Below are 9,272 nucleotides of genomic sequence, written 5' to 3' on the forward strand. Positions count from 1 at the left end.
TCTTTTTTTCTGAGTTTCTTTATAGGTTTTAAAGTCTATACATTGTGAATTCTGGCCTGACTTGAGATCCTAGTTCTGCTGTCTAGAGGAAGGAGAGATTTTTTTTTCTTTCTCATTTGGATTAGATATTGTTTCTCTCTAAGGCATTCTTAAAATTACCATAAGAAATATCATTACAGACACTGAGATGAAATTTTGTTGAAATCTTAAAGTTTGGGCTCCAAACTATACCTGTTGAATTAAAATTTTATAAGAATGGGTGTATGTTTTTAGAACTTGCAATGTTAAGCAAAATTCTAGATTAAATTTAAGTCAAACTAAACATGGAGAACTATGACCCTAAAAGATGTGCTGGTACTATCCAGATAATGGTTGGGGTTTTGAAAAGCATGGTAGAAATTTTGATTTTTCCTCATCTCTGTTGTACATCATGGATTCTCTACAGTTGAAATGGTAGAAGGTAGGCACATGAGAGAAATAAGGAAAACAAAAAGTGGAATGAGAGAAGAATGGGAATTAATTCCAAACAGGAGGAAAGCAATGTTAAGGTAGAACAAAAAGTACTTTTTAGAGAGACAAAGGAGGCTATTTAGGATTTTAAAAAGAATACAAAAACCAATTCAAGGGCATAGAAATATATCTATAATAAGTATGTTAAAATATAGAAGTAGAAATTAAATTGGTGCATTATATATTAATAATCATTCTATAAGTAGATCTGATTGCTTTTCTGTTATGGACTAATTTATTGGAATATTCAATGTAGGCTGTTTGCCTGTACCTTTGTTCAATCAGAAGAAGAGGAATAGTTAGCCCTTAACATCTAATCCACTTAAAAATGATCCAGGTATCAGTATTGCTTCTGATAGTTATGATTTCCCTCTGATACCAACAGGTAAGAAAATGAGTAAGGTGAAATATTTCAGTAAACAAGAACTGGGATTGTAGAAGATTGGAAATTTTCTTTATAATGAGAGTAGAAATTTTTTTATCTTCTTTTACTATACAAATGCAGAGATTTCTTGGCATTTCCTGAATACTCTGGAACAAGAATATGAATTTCTGTCTACAAGGGTTGCTTAGTATTAAAATGGAGTATCTTAGATTTGTTCTAATGAAGTAGTAACCTACATTGCAAAGATTTTTTTTTCTTTTACAAACAGATATAGATTTTGTGATCTGTAGTAAAGAATGAGGAACTCAAGTTGCCTCAGGAACAGGGATAAGTATGCATGGAACACAGGAAAAATGTGGAAAAAAATTAGACTTTAGGTAGGGGAGGATCCCAGGAATTTCTGGTGCTTTGTTCTAATTTCTTCTTTCTCTTTTTATGGAATTTTTTTGCCTTTCTTCATTTGCTGATTCTTTACTTTCTTCTATGGCCTGAAAATTCATATGTTGAAACTTAATCAACAATGTGATAGTAGTTTAAAAGATGGGACATGTAGGAGGTGATTAAGTCATAAAAGTTCTGCCCTCGAGGATGGGATTTGTGACACACGCTGAGGGAGTTTTTTGCTTCTTCTGTCATGTAAGATGTGCCATCTGTGAAATAGAGAGTGAGCTTTTGTTAGATACCTAAATTGTTAATGATTTAATAAGGCATCCCAACCTCCATAAGTATTAAAAAGTAAACTTCTATTATTTCTAACATATCCAGTAAAGGTATTTTGTTATAGCAACCTAATTGGACTAAAGCACTCCCATCCAGTTTGCTTCCTTTATAGCTTCATCTATCACATGAGCTAAGTTGCCATTGCTAAGAGTTTACATAATCATTTTTAGAGGGTTGGGGGTACTGGGGAGTGAATTCAGGGACATTCATCCATTGAGCCACATCCCCAGCCCTATTTTGTATTTTATTTATAGACAGGGTCTCACTGAGTTGTTTAGTGCCTCACTTTTGCTGAGGCTGGCTTTGAACTCGCGATCCTTCTGCCTCAGCCTCCTGAGCTTCTGGGATTACAGGCATGCACCCAGCTACATCATCTTATAGTTCTAGCTCTCAAAGGTCATTGGTTGACTGCCTTCTGTATCTCTTTATTAAATTCTAGGGAAAGGGAGGCTTTGGTTCTTTTTGTTATTTAAGTGAGACCACTAAAATCCTGACTTAGCTTTATGTGTAGGCTTCTCACTTCTGAACCAATTAGCTATCGTTGTGAGTACTGGGAGATGTGTTTGTACTTCCCTCTGAATGAAGGCATGGGTAGGCAGATATTTGGAAGTGTATTTGGTGCATGATGACTGTATACATTTAAGTTTGGGAGATACTTAAAATTGTTAATATCATATTATGCAACTACAATTTTAAAAGATCTTTATATATAGCAATACTCGTCAATTTCTTTTAGTTTTTCCCCAGAGACATTAATGTAGTTCTAATATTATTTTTTCTTCCATGTTATAGGAATTTGAGGTATAAAGTTCCTATTATTCCCATGTTTATGGATAGAAAATTAGAAATTCAAATGGGTAGGCACAAGTCAGTATTTATCTGGTCATCACCTACCATTTAAAAAAATTCTCCACCATTCCTACTGGGAATGGAACCATCATATAACTGAGCTAAACCATTTCTTAGTATTCATCCTGAAGAATTATAATTACCATACTGTAGTGAAACATGTATAACCATTTTTATAGATGCACAGTTCACAATAGCCAAACTATGGAACCCACCTAAGTGTCGATTACTGGATGAATGGATAAAGAAAATGTGATGTATATACATAATGGAGTTTTATTCAGCCATAAATAAAAATGAAATTATGCCATTTGTAGGAAAATTAATGGAAGATCAAAGCAATATGTTAAGCCAAATAAGCCAAACTCAAAATGTCAAGGGTCATATGTCTTCTCTCATGTGGAAGCTAAAGAGGAAAAAAGGAAAATAAAGTATGTGTGTGGTGGGGGGTAGAATCTTATAAAAATCAAAGGGAGATCAGTAGAGAATAGGGAAGGGACCATGGAGGAGAAGGAAGGCAGGGAAAGGGGAAGGACTGGAGAATGATATTGGCCAAATTATATGTTATATTGTATATATTATAAATATGTAACAACATTTCCCACCATTGTGTACAACTATAATGCACCAATATAAATATGGAAAAAATTAAAAAGTTCACCACCACTTAAAATATTTTTTATAAGTAGCATGAATGTTGACTTGAAAAATAGCAAGTATGAACTACTTCATAAGGAAATGTACATTTTCCTCAGTTACTAAACCGTTCAAGCTCTGACTAGGATTACTATTTGTCGCAGATATAATAAGATTCTTACACTGGATAAAAGAAAGGACTACATCAGTGTGTTCCAAATTTTTGTCTTGACTCAGTAGTTGGGCTGGGATATAACCAGTCTAAAGAAGGAAGGAAGGAAGGAAGGAAGGAAGGAAGGAAGGAAAGAAGGAAGGGAGGGAGGGAGGGAGGAAGGAAGGAATAGAAGAGACCAGAGAATAATAGAAAATACTAGTATGTGTCCTACATAATAAGGATAAGATATGATGGTGAAATTTTGTTATGTTCTCTTACCTACTATTGGTCTGCCTCTATTCATCTCATAACACATTATGTATGTATCTGTTATGGGTTATGATGTATTTCCTGCTGCAATATAGAATAAAAAAATTGGAGTAGACTGCATTTATGTTACAAAGTACAAGATACAATATTAGAATTTTTATGTTACAAAGTATAAGATTCTATATTACAATTTATTATATTTGCTTAAATACAAAGAGGAAGAAAGACATCTATAAAAATCAATAGGGCAGGCTATGGCAAATTCAACAGTAAAGTGTTATTGAAGAGGCCTTTATCTTCAAGTTTTTACATTTCCTAAGTTAAATAAATATGAAATAGTTATTTTGAAAAATGCTACCAATTTTACTTTTGTCTATGTTCTTATTCTTTTGAGATTGGACCTGGGAAGCTATAAATCCAGAGTTGACTCCTTTAACAACAACAACAAAAAAAAGAATATACGGTATGGAGAAAAAATATAAGCCAATAAATGTGTGTCTGATGCCATTTTTCTGTGTATATTTTACATTTATTGATTTGAAACAAATTATTTATATTTAACAAGAGCTATTTCCTTGAAAGCCAAATACCACCTTCAGTTTCTCATCTCCTAAGAAGCCAAGATTCTGTCTCTGAATCAATTCAATCAAATACTACAAGAAGCCAAAGTGGTTGGAGGTGAGTCTACTTAAAATTTGTCTTCTATTTTTGTCTTTTCCCTCCCCTCCTCATTGCCCTTCTCCCCTCCTTTATCTTTTCCTCCTGTTTTAGACAGAATGGCATTTAAGAAATTTCTATATGGTATTTACATATAACCTATGGACATTCTCATTTTACTTTTAAATCATCTCTAGATTATAAACAATAGCTGATATAACAAATTCTGTGTAAATAGTTGTCATTACTATATTGTTTAAGAAACAATGACAAGGAAAAAGTCTGTATTTGTTCAGGACAGACACTATTTTTTTCCAAATATTTTTGAGCTCTGGTTGGTTGAATCTGTAAATGTGGAAACCTATGAGTACTCATTTTATCTACATACGTACCTTTGCCAATGAGTTTCATAAATATAATCTCATGTTGCTCTTTAGCATCTTTCTCTTGCAACTTGAAGAACTCTAGAATTTCTTGTAATATATAACCTATTGAGATCTTGGCAAGTTTCTTGGTAACTGCTGGTAATTTAACCTTAGCTTAAATACTTGTGAACCAGATGTTTCCATGTCCTTACAGGCATTCGGTGAAGGGAGAAGAAAATTTTAGTTTTTTTTCTCTTAAAATTAGCATGTAGTCTTTTCTTTTGTATTATTTGTGCTTCTCCACTGCAATAGCTTCTCTTCTCTTCAATGATTTTTGACTTTGAACCTAAGTTCTAACTTCCCTCTGAGGTGTTTCTAGCCTCACTTCTCCAATAATTAGGTCCAATAATTTGTAGGGTCTTCATAGTTTTTTAAATTTGTTACACATATTCTCTTAAAGTATGTTAGAACAATATGCATTATAGAATTTATAGCAAAAATTTTAGAAAATGTTAAAATATATATATATGAATTTTTGATTGATTTTTCATGATGTTTTATGGCAGTCCAAGGAGATTTTGTTTTCCTATTGATGTGAACTGTTAGTGATTGAGTATAGTTCAGTAGGGTATTCAAAGTGTAGGAGGTTTATTTAGAATATCAATCATCAAAAACACAAATAATAATAAATGCTGCAAGGATATGGGGGGGGAAGTATACTTATAAACTGTTAGTAGGATTAGAACAATCACTATGGAAATCAGCATGGAGTTTCCTCAAAAGACTGGGAATGTAACTACCATATTATCCAACTCTACCACTCCTCAGTATTTATCCAAAAGGACTAGAATCAGCATACTGTAGTGTTACATGCATACCCATGTTGATAGCAGCATAATTTACAATAGCCAAGTTATGGAACTAGCCTAGGTGTCTGTCAGCAGACAAATGAATAAAGAAAATGTGGGATACATACAGAGTGGAATTTTACTCAGTCATAAAGAAGAATAAAATTATATCATTTACATGAATATGAATGGAACTTGGGAGGATTATGATAAGGAAAATAAGCCAGGCTCAAAAAATCAAAGGGCCATATGTTTCCTCTCACATGTGGAAGCTAGAGAGAAAAGAAAAACAAAAGGCAGAAGGAGCTCATGAAATTATAAAGGAGACCAGTAGAGAAAGGAGATCAAGGAGAGGGAGGAAGAAAATAGAGATACTGAGGAATGAAATGATGTTATGTGCTTGTATAATGTGCCACAAAGTATATTCCACTATTATGTGTAATTATAATATGCCAATTAAAGAATTAAATGGCAAAAAAAGCATGACAGTTTTCATTAGCAGAGGAGAATTTCCCATGAAATTAATGATGCTTACTCATCAAGGCCTCATTTACATTGTCCCCTTCAAAGTCATGTCCCCATCCATGGGCCAGAGAAGAAGGCAGCAACTTTTACCTTATAGTGTCATCTTAACCTAGAGTCATCTGCTACATTCATATCCATCTGGACTCAGCAACAGCTTGCTTTGGGGGCTTTGTTGACTATTGGACCTATAGTTTCTCCAAAAAGAATGATTCAAGGAAGACACTGCTGCTTGCATGCTTAGAAGCCCCTGCAACTTGGGCTTTGTTGTCTGGTTGGGTGTTGAGGACATGGCTGAGTTAGATTGGCTTCCGAGACAGCATCTCTGTGTGGGCCACACTACAAAGGTGGAAGGAATGTAGTTCTCCCAGGGATAGTCCCCAGGCCAGGAATACCTTCTGAGTAAAAATGTTGCTGATGTTAGATGAACTATTATGTAATTGTGAAGCTGAAAGAAACCTTCCTAGACTATAATTAATAAAAATAATTTGAATAGCCATGAGAGAGGAAAGACAAAATTGTACTTCTGTACTCTCTACTGAAATAAAGAAACAAAATTGTTGTCATAGGAAAAGGAGGTGATCAATGTTGGAAAAAAGTCTGTGTATCAGACAGTTAATAAATAATAAACCTTGCTATATTTTTCCTGGATATTGTAAGGTTGGTAGTATAACTTAATTTTTTAAATTGTGATTTTTTAAAATTCTATCTTGTTCACATTTAATTTTGCACTTAATTTATTCACCTGTACTTTCCAAATTATACAAGCTTCAGGTCACATAAAACCTAGATTTATTCCTGTCACTAGCAAATCTAGACCTTTTCTTGGATTATTTTCTTAAACAAGAGATGGATTTTATTGATTGCCCTCTTGTAATAATACTGGTGATATTTCCAAGAAAATTATTCAGGAAGAATTTGTGACTTGTACTAGTTTTTTTCCTTTGGAAAACTACTAGGCTACTTAGAAAACACCCTTCTGATTTTACCCTCATTAACAACATGTTCTGATCAGTTGATACAACTCCATTTAGGTTAATGTAGTTAGTAAATACTACAACAGATTGACTAGTAGGCTTTTTTTAGCTACATAGGAAAAGCACAACATATCTATCAAAGAGGTATATTCATTTTTCCTTGTGATTTATAAACCATAGTTTAACTTCAAAAATTTACTTTATAGTGATGTATAAATGTATAAAGAATTAAGCAAACTCTTTCCACTTGGAGACAGTCACTATCATGTGAAGGCTGGCATAGTTTAAAAATATATGGTATAGTGTTCTCTTAGTTCTAAACTTGTAAGTAACTTGATAAAAGACTTTGAGTACATTATTTGCACACTAAGGTTCTTTATCCTCATCTGGAAAGAGACCTAATTTATTGAAGGGTTGTTGTGATGATGTGTTTGTAATTTCAAACTAGTTAGTTACAAAGTAGTTTGTAAACCAGGAATTGCCAGATAAATAAAAATTTTCATGATTGTTCTTTAATTTAAAAAAGTATACAGAAATAAGCGTTTTACCTTTTCCCCCTTCTTTCTTCCTAATACATTTACAGAGATGACAACAAAAATACTAGCTTGAAAACTTGGGATAAAATGACTTAATCCCTCAATGTAAAAGAATAAACCTAGTGACAAATGATGAAATAAATTCTTTTCCAGTGAATTTGAGATGCAACCACAGAAACCATTAAGGTACTCATCACAGAAAAATTGAGGTACTCAAGACAAATGTGTTCCTCAAAAGTTTCTGACTCTACAACAAAATGCCCAGATAAAACAGTGCATTACAGGCATTTAAGCTCAATTTTCAACAAAATTAATTTAAGAACAAAATGTTGGATGATATTCCAGAAGAAAACACTCTGAAGGTAAACATTTAAACATTAATGAATGAGTGACTTATGTATATTTTGAAAATGTGAAGTAAATAGATATTTAGAAAGTTATAGAGGTTAAGAATATTTGAATTCAGTCCCCTGGTATGTTGCTTGATTAGCATAAATATCCAGTTCCACTGGAGGGGATGAATATTAGTTTCTAAAATATTTTCTTAGCATGTAGCTGCTTTTTTCATAAATGCTTTAGAGTTTCCTGATGAATACTAGGTTTCATTGATTATTGATTTAGGATAACAGTTTATTCTTTACTTTCAGAAATTATCCAACTTTTTGTATGTCATTCTTACATATTTTCCCCCAACAGAGAACAGAAACATTTTTCTGTAAAGGGCCAAATAATAAGTATTTGTGGCTTTATGGGCCATACTATCTCTGTTGCAATTATACAACTATGCTACTCAACTCTGGCCACTCTAACTTGGAGCGGCCATAGACAATGTGTAAATGAATGGGCATGGTAGTGTTCCAGTATAAAAAAGTGTAAAGAAACATACAGCAGGTTAGATTTGGAGTACAGGCCATTTTTTACCGATTTCTGCTTCATCATCTGGTCCTATTCTACCTTTCCAGCCTCATATTCCACATTCCACTAATTCTTCAATGTGCTGGTCATTCCAAACTCTGCACTGTTCTCCAAACATGGCATGCACTCTAATTAATTCCTGCTTTGGTTTATATCTTCTCTACCTGTACCTCAGCTTCACATTCTCTTTATGCACAGTATTCTACTTGTTTTAATAAATGTCTTCTATATAGTATGTGTGCTGGTTATTTGTCCCTGTCTCACCCCTGGCCCAATGGATTCTCCATATCTTCTTCTCATACCCTAAAATGCTGAATCATCTACATAGTGCCTCATCCTGGTATCCCTTACTTGCTGGCTTCTGCTAAAGATCACCCAATGGGAATCATTGGAAGGACATCAAAGGGTGGGTGGAGAGGTTGTGTTTTCCCATTTTTCTCTCTAATTAAATGTTGTACTGATAGAAAGAGCTACATGACATAGTCTGTCCAGTAGTCTGGCTTTCAAAGATTTGATAATTTTATTTCTTTCCCTTGTTCTTTCAGCCTGGGAATGGTAATAGTTTCATACTAATGTTAGCCTTTGGGTACTTAAGTACCCCATGTTTGTTTTGTCCATCTGTCTGAAAAAGCAGTCTTTTAAGTAAGTCATCAGGGTAAATTCCACTTTTCTTTTTTCTCTGGAGACCAATATAGCATGTGACCAATATACCATGTCTTATAGTGATTTTCAACTTTATGTTTCCTTGAACAAAAGAATGATATGACATAATCACCTTAGTAACAGTGGCTCCCTATAACATAATCTTCAACAGGAGTCATATTAGAGTTGTAGTTAGGAGGTGGAGAAGAGGTTAAGTGTACCTTTTTTCAAAAAAGGCTCCTATCAGGTGACCTTCACAACACTCATCCTGACAAATAAAATTATC

The sequence above is a fragment of the Ictidomys tridecemlineatus genome, chromosome 3 (genome assembly GCF_052094955.1).
Source record: "Ictidomys tridecemlineatus isolate mIctTri1 chromosome 3, mIctTri1.hap1, whole genome shotgun sequence".
In the NCBI taxonomy this organism is placed as follows: Eukaryota; Metazoa; Chordata; class Mammalia; order Rodentia; family Sciuridae; genus Ictidomys; species Ictidomys tridecemlineatus.